Here is a 15,447-nt window from a genome sequence, read left to right on the forward strand (position 1 = left end):
ACAAGCCAAGAGATGGTACAAAAACATGCTCAACTACTAGGCCATTAACACATGCAAACAAGATGTGAGGAGGGGGGACCACCCCCCTATTTTGGTCCTCAAAACCAACTTTCTACCACTGACAAACCTCTGAGTTTCAGTGGTAGGAAGGCCAAACAAAGGGTGTTTTAAAAGCTTTAAAGGATGGTACCAAGGTTAGCAAATAAAGCTACAAAAGAGGGTGGACCACCCCTAACTCCAAAAGGGCCTCACACAACCATTTTTAACACTTAAAAATAGAGATTTTTGTAGTTAACAACTAGGCCAAAATAGCATACAAAGGTGGCCCAAACTAGTATACAAAAACAAGCTTAAAAGGGGTAAATGCCTTACTCTTGAAGCACAGCCACAAACAGGCAACTTCTGAGCCAAAACTAGCCTTCACAAGCCCAAACAAAACCTTCAAGAACCTCAGCTCCAAGGTAGTGGTGTTTGGCTAAGGGGGTTATGTGCAAAAATGCAAAGAAAACTCACTTTCAAGCAATATATATATAGAGAGAGAAAGAGTTCTAGAGAGAGTAAAATTTTGCTTCCAAAATTTTCAGAACCTCTCAAAAGGGGGAGGGACCTCCTCTTATATAGAACAAGCAAGAAAAAAGCTTGCTTCATCCCTCCATACACGTGTATGCAGGATGAGCCTCAGTGCTCAGCAGCTGGCTCAAAAGATCTAAAAATATCTAAAAAAGGAGAAAATAGGCCGTCGGCCACTTCAGGTGGCCGGCCGGCCACCTCCCCTAGCCGACCGACCACTTCAAGTGGCTGGCAAGGAGGAAAAGTGGCTGACAATAGCCAAAAGTGGCTGGCAAGGCCCTTCTCCCCTCCAGGCAAGAGGCACCAAAGTTTGGCCCAAAAACCAGGCCAAAACACAGAGTGTTAAGAGGCTTAAAGACAAGGCACTCAACCGAGAACTTCGGACACTCAAAATGAGCGCAAACATACACAATCATCACGCGCACAAACGATGATGTCTGAGTCTTAAGGTCGGTCAAAAATGGAGTATCTACAGTGAATATTTACATGAAAACTATGTAAAGAAAGCTATCAATTCAAATAGATTGGTGGCTATGGCCTAAACACCCAAATCCATGAAGACTTACAACAACACAAGCATAGTATTCAAAGCACAAACTAAATAAACACAATAAATAGCCCCTAAATAGCACAAAACAGTGCTAAATATCATTTTGAAAAGGGTAGAAAACTTGAACAAAAGTGGAAGGAAAGAAGCCAAGTAAGCAAGCCAAAGAAGGGTGGCTAGCCCCTCCTCTTTTTTGTGACTTAAAATCACTTTTTAAAGCTTAAAAATACTCTGAAAAATAATGTGAAAAAGTAAAGAAAAAAGATAGAAAAAGTTGGTACAAAAGCTCAAAGATTACCCTTTAAAGAGAGGAAGCTCTTCTAGTTCACAAACCACAGGTTGAACACGCTAAAGAGCTAAAATTTGTGTTAAGAATCTCAACAAGAGGCCCCAAGTTTAGGTTTAGGAAGTGTATGTATACTGCAAGAGAGAGCTAGTGTGTTGAGCAAGCTATAGGCACTTGACAAAATTTTCTAACCCCAAACCATGAGGAGTGGTCATGTATTTATAGAAAAAACCTTCTCATGTCGAAAATATCTGTAATGAGCCAACTGGTGCAAGACATACACATGAAGACAGCTGGCAGCCAAAAATATCTATTTGTCGCTGAGCATAGCCGACCAACCATGAAGGGGAATGGCTGGCCAACCAAAAATGGCATGCTAGCCACTTGTTGGCCAGCCAGTCTCTAAGTGGTTAGGCTAGAGAAAAATAGGTTTTGGTTCAAAAGGGATGTGAGGTTTAGGTTTTAAAGCTTGAAAACTGAAGCCTTTTGCTGAAGAAATTGAACGATTTGTACAGCGTAACATTTCATTATCGAGTGTTCAACATGAGGCGCCCCATAAGGTATATAATGCACTGTCTTGTGCACCCGCATCGTACTGTCTTGTGCAACTTGCATAGCACGGTTTTGTGCATTCATCTACATCTCATTATCTTGTGTACCTGTATAGCATTGTCTTGTGCACCCATACCGCACTGTTTTGTGCACCCCACCTAGCACTGTTTTATGCATCTTACATCGCACTGTTTTGTGCTTTCATCTTATATTGCATCTTACGTATCATTATTTTGTGCATTCATCTAATATCACACTGTTTTGTGCACCTGTACAGTACTATTTTGTGTATTCACCTTATATTGCACCCTACATAGCACTATTTTGTGTACCTTCCATCGCACTATCTTATGCACCTTGCATCGCACTATCTTGTGCACCTGTATTGCACTGTTTTGTGCATTCAACTTGCATCGCACTATTTTGTGCATTCACCTTGCATCGCACTGTCTTATGCAACTTACGTAGCATTGTTTTGTGCACCCTACATTGCACTATTTTGTGCACCCCCCATGTAGCATTGTTTTGTACATTCATCTTGTATCGCACTGTTTTGTGCACCTTGCATCACACTGTTTTGTGCATTTACCTTGCATCGCATTGTTTTGTACACCTTGCATCACACTATTTTATGCATTCGTACTGCTATGTACATTCACCTTGCATCGCACTATTTTGTGCATTCATCTTGTATTGCACTATTTTGTGCACCTTGTATCGCACTGTTTTGTGTACATTGTATTGCATTGTTTCGTGCATTCACCTGCATAGCACTGTTTTGTGCATTCATTCAATCCGCATTGTTTTGTGCACCTCACCTGCACTATCTTGTGCACTCACTGGGTCTAGGAGACCTTAAATCCTCTAAAGGTGCAATTCCTTTGGTGTTTGTTGTGTCGGAACAGCTTCAGGCGGTCTAGTATAGCCACCTGACTGTGTTTGTAGTGAGTTCCTAGGAGATCAACTAAGATGATGGAAACTAGAGTTTGAATGGTGATTCCTAGAACATAAAGGTTTGGAATTTTTGAGATTTAAATACCCAGAGGTGTATTCTCGACTTGAAATCTATATGGCAACTCCACAGGTTGAGGTAGCTTGTATGTGCCTCAATTTTGGATACTGAACTGACCTAGTCTATCACCCTATTGAAGAATAGGAAAAGTTACAAACATAGCCAAGGAGAAAAGTAGTACCCGTGGTTTACAAGTGAAATATACAGAAAGAAGTCGTAAAACCAAGAAGAAGAGGAAGATCCCCAGCAATATGAGGTAAGTCATCGCCAATTGCCCTGTAAAGGTACTTTCACTTCCCAGCTACTACATTTTATTATCTATTACCTCTATCCCATTGCATATGGCATCTATCACATGTATCTAGTACACTATCCACTACATCCATTACATTATACCACTCCATTGCCTACATCCTTTCCCTGTTAAGCTTAGTTTGGCATATGCTCATACCTTTCCCACGTTAAAGCATAGCTCTGCATGTGTACGTGCCTATTCTGGAAGAATTGTGGTCTGAGGGTTCCAGCACCTTTTCTGTGTTAGACGTGGTTTGGTTTATGTCCATGCCTTTTTCTAGGTAAGATGTAGTTCGGCCTGCACCTCTTATTCACTTCATCCATTGCATTCATTATATTATACTTTGTCTTGTAGCATTTAGCATTTGGGATCATTATCTTTCCCTAGAAGATCATTCCTCACTTGTATCATACCGCCCAAATTAGTTGTACTCTTTCTGCGAAATGCATAGTTCTGCATGTATACTCGCCTATTCCGCAAGAATTGTGGTTTGAGGGTTTCGGCACCTTTTCTGTGTTAAACATAGTTTGATTTGCGTCTCCATTCCTTTATGGTATTCATGTGTTTTGCACTACACATGGTTTGATTATTTCGTTACATTGTATATCATTTGCATCCTGCCCCTGAACTACGCTAGTTTGATTCCTTACAAAGGGATACGTAGACAACTTTTGAGTTCAACCAACTACATCCGCATTTTGTTTGTTTTCCCAAGTTTTACGGCCTTGTCAAAATGGGTCGTCTTCAGGCTTTGACATTCACTCACGTCATTCCATGACTTCGAGCTCTATCAAAAATGGGCAACTGTAGACACCTGATTTTTGACAGCCCTTAAGACTTGGGCACTGCATTTTGAGGGCTTGATGATGAAAAGTTACGCTGTACAATCATTCAAATTCTTCAGTAAAAGGCTTCAGTTTTTGAGCTTCTAATCCCAACCTTACTGCCCATTTTGACCAAAACTATTTTAGACCCTAAAACCCACTTTTTCAAAAATATTTCCAAATGTTTCTACGATATTCCGAGGCTCGCATTTCGTTTAAAATATTGCACTTTTCGGTAAACCGAGTACGAACAAAGTGGAAATAAATGCAATGGAGGAGAACCCTTTGAAAAATATTTTAAAACATCTTATTTATAGGTTTGGAGTTGAAGGAAATATGAGGGGTTGGAAGAAAACTAGTTTAGGAAAAAATTGAGCATCAAACCGTTAAGAAAGAAATGAGCAGCCTTCACTAAATTAGGTATATCTCTTTGTACACTTAGAATTTAGATGTGAGGCTACCACCATTGGAAATTAGACTTTTGGGGCTTCAATTTAGACTCAAGAATCACTGAAAATCGAGTCCGGATGAAGGAGATATGCCCGTTTGAAGTTGGGTTTGCGAGCAGTTATTTTGGACTGCCCGGTCACTTTCTATGGTTAGTTGTACAAGTCATTGGTTGGCCGGCCGGCCAGGTGTCCCTGCAGGAAAATATTTACAGCTAGCTATCCCCTCCCCCCATATGCATGCCTTGCACCAGCTGTCTCTATACAAATATTTCCGACTGAGGAACATGTGTTTCTATAAATAAAGGACCATCCCTTTTGGTTTTAGGTTAGAAAAATTTGCTAAGACTGCAAAACTTGCAAAACACACACTCTCTCTCTATCTTGCAATATACATATACTATATATACACTTCCTAAACAAAAAATTTGAGGTTCCTTGCTGAGATTATTGAACCAATTTTCAGCCCTTGAGAGTAGATATCTTGTGATTTGTGAACAAAAGAGTACCTCCTCTTCAAGAGGTATAACTTTGGCCATCCTTACATGACTTCTTCCTTCTCTTTTATTGCTGTTTTCATACTATTTTTGGACTGTTTTGGTGGGTTAAAACTTGTGATTTAAAGCTACCAAAGGTGAAGGGGTTAATCACCCTTGCTTGAACCTTGTTCCATAAGCTTTTATCCTTGTGTTTCCCACTTGCTTCTCAACTTTTGGCCACCATTTTTCAGCATTTTAAGAGGCTAAAATATGTGATTTTAAGGTCCAAAAAGTGGAGGGGTTAGCCACCCCTCCTTAGGCTTGTTTACTAGTTCTTATTCTATTTCATTTTGCTTACTTTTTCTGGCTTTCCAAGATAAATTTCAGCGCTGATTTTACTCATTTTAGGACTGTTTTAGTGTGTTTATTTCTTTTATGCCTTGCATAGTATGCTTGTATTGTTGTAAGTCCTCATAGATTTGGTGGTTTAGGCCTTAGACACCAACCTATTTGAGTTGATAGCTTTCATTTCATAGTTTTCATACATACTCTCACACTTGTAATAATTATCTTTGCAACTTCCTTCCTTTCTTGATTTTCTTTCCTTTTTTCTTAAGAGTTGTTTCAAACAATTGATGGTTATTTAAGGCATGTGAAAGAGACCTTCCATGCTTAATGGTTTAATCTCTTTGAAGGTTCATTACGAAGGCATTACATCTCTCTCATGCCAAGAGCAACTTCTTGTTTGACACTTCTCTTCACTTGTGGACATAACTCTCACTTTTGGACTAAAATGATTAAAGAATGGAATGGTAATAAAAAGGCTCATAAAATTGGACTAAAAGAGGCACAAGATAATAAAATTGAGTGGGGTTCAATTGGACGTTTTATTAAACCCATTAAGTCTTGAGTCATTTCATACTCTTAGTGATGATAACGAGGCAAGAATCAATGTCTACCAATTCCCTTGAGGTAACTCCATGATAGGGAGGACGTTTTGTTGGTCTTTTATTTTCATTCACTAAGTCTTTGTCCCATCGATTCATGGATCGTCATGCAACAACATTACGACCATTGATGATTTGTGGATCGATTCTACATCTTCCTTAATTAGTTTCATGATAGGGAGAGGCAGAAAGGACAAACACCTCTTGGAAACACTCTATTTTTGCTTTGTTTCATTTTTGTGGCAGCAGGGTAGTACCGAAAAATAGTGGCCGGCCGGCCACCCTTCCATCCAGCTGACCACTTTTCAAGGCCAGTCAACCACTCTATTTTATACAAGCAGTAAGCAGAAGCTGAGGCAAAAACATAATAACTTTCTAACTGCAAACATAATAGATTTTGGTAGCAAAACAGAGAGGCTTCCAGGAGAACGTTCTCATTTGTGCGCGTGCGATGCTTCATTTCCCGTGGTTCCTTTAAAATTAATGCTTTGACGGTAGTATGTTTAAACTAATTAGATTTGTTCAAAATTGTAATAGCTAGTTAAAGTTAGTTATTTGTAATAGCTACTTAAATTAGTTAATTTGGTGTTGTAATAATTAGTTTAAATTCCGGCATTCGGACCCTCTTGTATGAGGGCGCACTTGTAATATTTTGTATGTCTTCTAATCCCCATTTCTTACTCCCTTTTATTTATGTGCTTATAATGGTAGCATCGCGTTTTACATTTTCATATCATTGCCATGCCTTGTATCCATTTTTTCATGCATTGGGTTCGGTTCATCATTCTAACCTTGTTGTTACTCCCTACTTAATTGTATACGTGCACTATCGTGCTTTGAGTTGAGCTATATTCCATGTTGACAAACTGAACCTATTAGTTGCATTTCGTATGTGTTGCATTAGTCACTTTGCATATTAGAACACGCATTTTCTAATGATTTTATTTTCTTTGGCTTGTCTCGGAGTACTAGGTGAGCATTTTTTGCTTTAGCATATTGCATATATGTTAGTGTTGCCATATCAAGCATATTACCATAAATCTAAGTGTTTATTTGACATACCTCTTGAATACCTGTGGATGATGGTTAGTTTGCTTGAGTTGGGATGATTTGATTAATGTACATATGAGCTGACTTTTTCAAAATAGTGCATATTCAAAACTCTTTTCAAACAAAACATGAAATCAAAACATTTCAAATTGGGTGAATTAGTCTATACTTGTGTGAATCATGTAGTAAAGACAACATAATAATCGGAACAAGAGCATATACTGTCACTACTACAAAAAGAGTTAAAGATCACACTTTGACAAAAAAAAAAGATCTCATTTTTATTGGAAGTGTGATAAAAAAAACTAGATTAATATTTTAATCACACTTAATTTGATTGAGTGTGATAATATTTATTTTTTATGTCACTTTTCAATTAAGTGTGATTATATATATATATTTTTTAATCACACATTCTAATTAAAGTGTGATTATATATACACTACTACTTTTTAATCACACTTTTTAAACAAGTGTGATTATATATATATATTTTTTAATCACACATTCTAATTAAAGTGTGATTATTTATATATTTTTTAATCACACCTTCTAATTAAAGTGTGATTATATATACACTACTACTTTTTAATCACACTTTTTAAATAAGTGTGATTATATATATATTTTTTAATCACACATTCTAATTAAAGTGTGATTATTTATATATTTTTTAATCACACTTTCTAATTAAAGTGTGATTATATATACACTACTACTTTTTAATCACACTTTTTAAATAAGTGTGATTATATATATTTTTTAATCACACATTTTAATTAAAGTGTGATTATATATACATTTCAGTGTATATACATTTTAATCACACTTTTTAAATAAGTGTGATTATATATTTTTTTCCTCCATTTCAGCGTTACACTATAAATACACACACACAGTCATCTTCTCAAAACCCTAGCCGCGACGTATCAAACTTCTTCAGATTAGGGTTTGCTGATTCTCTCTCTCTACAGCCATGGTGAGTTCACATCCATCCTCCAATCTGCAACACAGTTTCTCTCTCTTAATCCATCTGTTAACACTCATCTTTCTATATGTATTTCTCTTTCTTTGTTAGGCGGAAATCGAAACAGAGGTGGCTACAGGACAGCCAAAGAAGAGGACGTTTAAGAAGTTCAGCTTCAGGGGTGTCGATTTGGATGCTCTCCTTGACATGTCCACCGATGAGCTCGTCAAGCTCTTCACCGCTCGAGCTCGCAGAAGGTAGAATTTTGAGTTTGTGATTGTGCACATAGATACATGTGTACATACATATATATATATATATATATATATTTTATGTATTGTTGTACTCTGGAAGTGGTTCTGATTGATCTGTTTTTATACAATGAAAAGGTTCCAAAGAGGCCTCAAGAGGAAGCCGATGGCTTTGATCAAGAAATTGCGCAAAGTGGTAATAATTTCAACTATTATTTTTTATTTCTGATTGAATTCGATTTAGATCTTGTATTGTTGTTGACTTGAAAATGGATTTTTTTTTTTTTTGATTTGAGATTGTGATTATGTTTGCGTGGCTGATTTCTGTCTTTGTGCTTGTTTGAATGTACTTTCTAAAACGTTGTTTCTGTTTTTATTTTAAATTATATTTTTGGATAAGAAAATTCACAAAACACATTACTGGTGGGTGGTAGTTTTGAAATGTGAAGCAAAATTGAAGTTGGGGTGTGAGTTGTAATTTGATATGAAAAAAGTTAAGTTATTTGAAATGAAGCAAAAGTTCAAATATGATATGAAGTAGAGTTTTTCTAATTTGGAATTGCTGAACTCCAAATGACAATGAATATATGTAATTTTATTTTATTTTATTATGCATGCCAATATGTTTTTTGCTCTTGACAATGATATTGAACTTTATCATAGTAAAATGAGCTCTAGTTTTTTTTTACCTCTGGTTGGTAATTGATCGCTAGAACAACTTCACTTACTCCAATAGCCTTGAGAGCCTCAATCTGATATAAATCATAAATCAATTACATTAATCTATGTTGAGCACACATGACACACACACAGAAAAGGGGATATGCATGAGGTAGCATGAAATTTTCTCATCAATCAGACAGAAGTTCATCTTTTCCGGAAGAACTTGAGTATTTCTTACCCAAAACTTACTTGATAGTACTTAAAGTAGGAAATGTCATGAAATAGGGATTATTATATTCGGATTATTTAAATAAACAGAGAAATCCCCTGGTAAAGAATTCAAAATTTGAATTGTAAGATTTGAGAAATCAAATTATCAATAACATGCTTAGGCTTTGAAACCTTCCCATTTAACAGAAACAACCTGTTTCGCCTAGAGGAGTCGAACATGGAAATATGTAAGCAGCAGAAACTTTTAGAAGGGACACAAGAATCATTAAAAGAATTGTGTACTGGTATTGCTCATGTCAACAATTTAATATCAAAGAACTTGTACAAAAAAAGGAATTCAATGAAGAAACATACTTGAATTTATCGAAATAAATTACACATGAAACATTGAAGATTTGCTAAGATATCATATGATTCATACCTGATGCAGGATCATTGGTTTGTTGGCAAAATCAACAAGTGGCTTTGGGACACTGAGTGTCAATGGCCTCAACCGAGTACCGAAACCTCCAACCAGAATAAGAGCCTTCATTGTGAGATGCCAGTTTACCCTATCAGATAAATAGTCAAAATATCAGCAGAAATCTATCACAAACTAATATAGAATGCAATTCAAAATACTGTTAGATGATGGATTTCCATGCCCTTTCATATTTATTCAAGTGAAAAAGGAAGGACACATTCCCATGGAATTCTATATCAAAATTTAGGATCAGGAGAAATGGTAATAAGATCATATCCACGGGCAAACCTGTTGGCCCTTTACTGACAGGTGTAAAATTAAGCTTGACACAAAATCAACAAATGCGGGGAACAGCAAGCAACGCCAGTCTATTACTCTATATATGAATAGGAGGCAGGAAAAAGTAAAGGACCCTAAAAATTCAAAGCCAGGCTTCAAGGAAACGCCAAAAATAACCATACACGCGTCATAAGATAACTCATAACGCTAAAACAGCGACGGGAAATCCGTCCAAAGGTATAAAAAAAACAAATTCCAGCTACACCACAGGCTGGAGGTTTTAATGGGAATGACTAATCCATCAAATTTTATGATGGGCTACTCCATAAAGGATAAAGAGTCTAGATCTGGATTTGGTTGGGAGTTAAACACTACTTCAATTGTCCGATAAACTGATTTAAATGTCAAATTTTCGAGATAAGTAACGGGACTTTATTTATTAATTTTTAAATGAGTAGAGCTGGAAAAAGTAGTGATAAGGAGAATTATTAGATAAAAAAGGCCCCAATTCCCCAAAAAATAGCTTTAAATGGAATTTCCAAAAAAGAACATCTAAGGAAAGCCTCACCTTATTATCTGGTTCAATTGAGCAATTATTGCCATATACGATAAGGCTACAACGACGTGACAAAATCTTAAAAATAGGACACTGAAACAGCCAAGATAAGTTGAATTTTTTAAAAATAATTTTTAGTATTGTATTATATGTAAGCTCAACGAATGGTGAGAAACTATTATTTAGAAATGCTAGTTTATTTGCTTATTTAATTGTTAAAATTCATTTTAGTATCATTATATATATATTGTTTATCCATAGTTCCTACAAAGTATGGCTATAGATATGAGACACATGTATGACACACCAAGGATACACAAGGGTACAAGTCTAAACTCAATATTTTCTTCTTCCATTAAAAATAAGATAAGTATTAAAAAACTATTCTTACATTGAGCATGACAATATACTCTAATACTACACAAGAATTACTACAATCTTAACTTCAATAGTTTGGATACGTGACTTAGAGTATCCGTTACGTCTCAAAATTTAAGAAAATTAATATCAAATATTAGATATGTATTTGCCAGTATCCAAGGAGTACCTATATCCAATATCGCTATCATATGGATACGACTCCCTTCTCAAAGTATCTGTACTTCATAGTATAATATAGAGCAATTAATCATTATTCTATTTGTGTTTATTTATGGAACACCAATTTTATTCATAAAAAAATTCATAGGTTAAATGAAAATGGAGTTCCAAATTTTCCATGGGACACAATGATCAGTAAGGCATCGACTTCTGATTCTTCCTGACCAAAACCAGAAGAAGTAATTTGAGAGAAGTGAGTGGATCTATAAGTGACACCGAAAAAACTTGAATGGTGTAGACTGTATTGTTTTAGACTAGCACAATACACTGATCTATAAGTGAGTGGATGTATACATATTACCCCTACTCTCTTTGTTGTGTCGTGCTTAGTATCTAATCTTTTATTAAATGTCTTGTTTCTCAAATAATATTGTCATTTTCTACAAGTGCATATCTTGAGTTTTAGATCACTTTTTTGTTTTATTATTAAATTATTCTAGCTTAAGAAAGTTTGAAATCATTCATGCCTTGATGATTTATTTTGGCTTCTACAAGGGTATCAATATCTTTTGTAGCATTATATTATTTGTGTGGAGAATCAAAATAATTATGTCATTTTTGGTGGCTGTGGGGAAAGGATTGGGGCAGTTTAACAACTGGATAAATTACATTATTTTTGGTGTGATCTAAATGTAAGTTTATAAATTAATTAGTAAGTTTATTCATATGCTTCTGGCGGTTTTTAAATTAATTTGTTTTTTTATTTTTCAGGTCAGAAATTTCTTGGAGAGATGCAAAATATGGTCAAAGAATTCAAGAACTTACTTTTTTCAAGTTTTTTATTTTTTATTTTTTAATGTATGTAATCACAGTTAATTTTTTTTTTTTATTAATTTCTTTGTATATACTTTTAAACATTTAACTTTCATTTATGAAATATATGATATTATTTCATTCAATATATGGTTGTGATTCAAAATATGGTATATAGTGTGTATTACATTATTCAAATGCGCGTGCAAAAATAACATTGATTATTCTTTAAATATGTCAATTTTTTTTATCACAGGTTTTATTAGTTATTAATCACACTTAAAAGGTGTGATCTAAATGTTTTTAATCACACTTAAAAGGTGTGAACTAAAGTTTTTAATCACACTTAAAAGGTGTGATCTAAAGTTTTTAATCACACTTAAAAGGTGTGATCTAAATATTTTTAATCACACATAAAAGGTGTGATCTAAATGTTTTTAACCACGCTTAAAAGGTGTGATCTAAATGTTTTTAATCACACTTAAAATGTGTGATCTAAATATTATTAATCACACTTAAAAGATGTGATGAAAGTATTTTTTAATGACACTTAAAAAGTGTGATTAAAAATGACCATTTTTAATCACACTCCTAAAGACCACACTTTAATAAAACTTAAAAGGTGTGATTAAAAAACATACATCACACCAAAAAAGTGTGATCTTTATCTATATTTGTAGTAGTGTGTACGTAAGAATCACATCATGATTAGTAGAAGCCGATCTTTGATCGGGTGAGTGGGGTGCTCAATTCATGACCTTCCCCTCTCATACCTAAGTTTCCGAGCCGAGACACTATGGTGATGACAGAAAAGTGGCCTTTGACACAAGCCACGGGTTTCCTAAATTTCTCAAAAATATTTAGGTGGCGACTTTGAAATCTGGCAATGTAGTTCATTTTCGGCATTTTTGATTATAAATCGATTTTCTAAAGCTTTGCCAGATATGGACTCTTTTATGTTTATTCGTTTCACATTGCACTTGTGAAACTAGATTGAAAACCACGGGAGTTTGAAGTGTAGGGCTATCATATCCAAGGAGACTAAACCCCTCCGAGGAGCACGAAAAGCAAGCTACATGTAGTCACTTTGGATGAGGGTGAGGAATGAGGGAACGGTAGCTTCAGCTTGGACAAATCTCTATGTAGCGAGTCATAGATGACGGAGAGAGTGGCTAGGGCTGCAATCCGGCCGAGTTGAAAGCCCGCATTGAGTTGGTTTTTGTATTGGTCTCGAACATCGGCCTTGCCCTCTTCATAGGCCCTCTCATTGGCATCCTTGATGTAGCACTTTGTACTTCTTGGTATAATGGAATTATATTTGTTTCATTAATTATCATAGTTGAAAACCTTCTTAGTCGATATTTGGGCCTTGGTTGAGGCGTTACCATAATGGTTGGGTGAGATTGGATCAAAAATTTCAAATTCGAATAGTTATTCTTGAGTAGTCTTCACTCTTTTGTCATTTTCACTCTTCAAGATTTTAATCTTTATGTGAGGCTTGAACCAATTAGAAAGCTTATTTTTTGGGCTTCAATTTGGACACAAGAACGACTCTAAACGGAGTCCGGGCGAGAAAGTTATGCCTGTTTGAAGATTGTGAAACTGTGTTCTGTGCATAGTTCGCTCGAGCGCAAGTTTCACCACTCAAGCAGTCCATAGATCCTTCCAACTCTATTTTTTAAAATTGTCTAAGATAATGCAAGCCCTTATTCGTCGCTCTAGTGCACTTTTGACTGCTCAAACGGTCTGTTCGAGAAAGTATAGATACTGAGAGATTTCATTCACCGCTCGAGCGGTCTATTCCGGATCTAAAGCTTATAAAGCCACTTTTGGTTCAAATCTATCTCATTTTTTACTCTCTCTTCTCTCTCTTTCCTCCATTTTTGAAAATCCTAAGCTTTCAAGCTTGGATTTCATCTACATCCACTAAAAATCTCATCTTAGTTCCTTATATCAAAACATAGAGCACAGAGAGTGATATTTTTTAATCTGAGTGAGTCATGTTTTCATCGAAGTTGAAATTCTAGGTTTTCTTCTCTTTCTTTCTTGAGGTGGGGATTTGTTTTCTTCTTTTCAATAGCTCTCTATAATAATTTCTAATACATGAAACATAGGTTTGAAGTGAAATTTTTGAAAAGCATATAGATGAGGTTAGGGTTTTGGGTTAAAGCGATTCAAGTTAGGATATATGGTTAACAATGGAGGATTCAGATAGATGAATCAAATTAATGAAGTTGAATATAAAAAACCCCAAGTTTCTTGTAAATGAGAAAGAGATAAATTGTTATTTTATATATTTGTTGGGTTATATTGATTAAGTCAACAAAAAAAGGTAAAAATGGGTAGATAATGAAATCAAAGGATTATTATAAATTTATTTATATTGTGATATGGAAAAAAAAGAAGAGTTAACTGATTCGTCACTAATTTTGGTTATGTCATAATTATTAATGAAGTAGATTTGTAAAATTATCTTGAAAACAACGTTGTATTGTCATGAGAAATAGTATATCTTTTATCTTGTAGAGGTCTTTTTCTTGGCCATCGGTGGAGGATGGTATTGATTGTTGTAGAATAGGTTTTATACGTAATGTAATGCTGATTAAATTTTATAAATTAGAATGATGAAGTGTATGAGGAATTGATGGATTAAAATGTTGGAAAGAGGGTTCGTTTCCTTCCAGCTTATGACCGGTAAAGCGTGTGGCGCTCAATAGAGATTCTACCTTCCTTTCAGAAAGTGTTGATCGGTGCCTAAATGCTATTTAACCCGATAATATACACTTTATTAGTCCATTTATTTATATTATTTTATAGTTATGTTTGAGTTTGTTTGTTTATACATATTTTGGGTATTTATACATAAATCAGTAGAAATAATACATTTTAACTATTTTACGTATTATATTATATTTATTATAAAATTAAAAAAAAAATTAATAATAATAATAATAATAATAATAATAATAATAATAATAATAATAATAATAATAATAATAATAATAATAATAATAATAATAATAATAATAAAAGGAGAGGCGCTCAACTAGATTACAATGAACATAATAATAAAAGAAAGTTGGGGAGATCAAGATGTTGAAAATAATATTGAGGGAGAGTGGGTGTCTGCCATCTTTTTTTCCTTTTTATGTATTTAATAATTTGCTTCTTCTTCTTGCAGATTCTTGTTGAGGATTTATGGTTATAAAAGGCAACGAGCTCAATAAAGAGTGAGGGGAAGCTGAGCAGAGTTGGCGGGAGAGCTCCAGCTTTAGGCAAGGGCCAAGAGTAAGAGTGTGTATTTTTGTAAATATTAGAATGAGTGCTAGGAAATAATTTTCTTGTCTTAGGATAGAGATGAAACCCTAATCAAATAATTGGGGTAAGTCTTTTGATTAGATTTGGATATAGTTGTATAACTCTTAGATCCTTTTGTGCAATAAATGTTTTATTCAAATCATGTTGTACAATGGTTTTTACTGTTGTGTATTAAAATTGTTAAACGAGTCATACCTAGTAAGACAGGTCGTGCATCAATCGTAGTTTAGTTTAGTTTAGTGGTGACGGTCCGTGCTAAGCAAAGATGATTCGTAACTTTCTAATTTTGATATACAAATACTCTTGACGATGTATTTCTGATCAACTTACATCACAGTATCCCAATCAATGATTTTCT

General features: G+C 34.8%; 1 non-coding gene across 1 annotated transcript; it reads left to right on the forward strand.

The window, feature by feature from the left end:
• The first annotated feature begins 7,297 nt into the window (after window positions 1-7,297).
• On the forward strand, window positions 7,298-8,630 carry LOC114262007 (uncharacterized). Its single transcript, XR_014345746.1, has 3 exons — window positions 7,298-7,987; window positions 8,087-8,232; window positions 8,365-8,630. It is a non-coding gene; the product is annotated as an uncharacterized LOC114262007 (transcript).
• The last annotated feature ends 6,817 nt before the right edge of the window (window positions 8,631-15,447 follow it).

This window comes from Camellia sinensis, chromosome 12, assembly GCF_055761805.1.
Source record: "Camellia sinensis isolate YWXY chromosome 12, ASM5576180v1, whole genome shotgun sequence".
In the NCBI taxonomy this organism is placed as follows: Eukaryota; Viridiplantae; Streptophyta; class Magnoliopsida; order Ericales; family Theaceae; genus Camellia; species Camellia sinensis.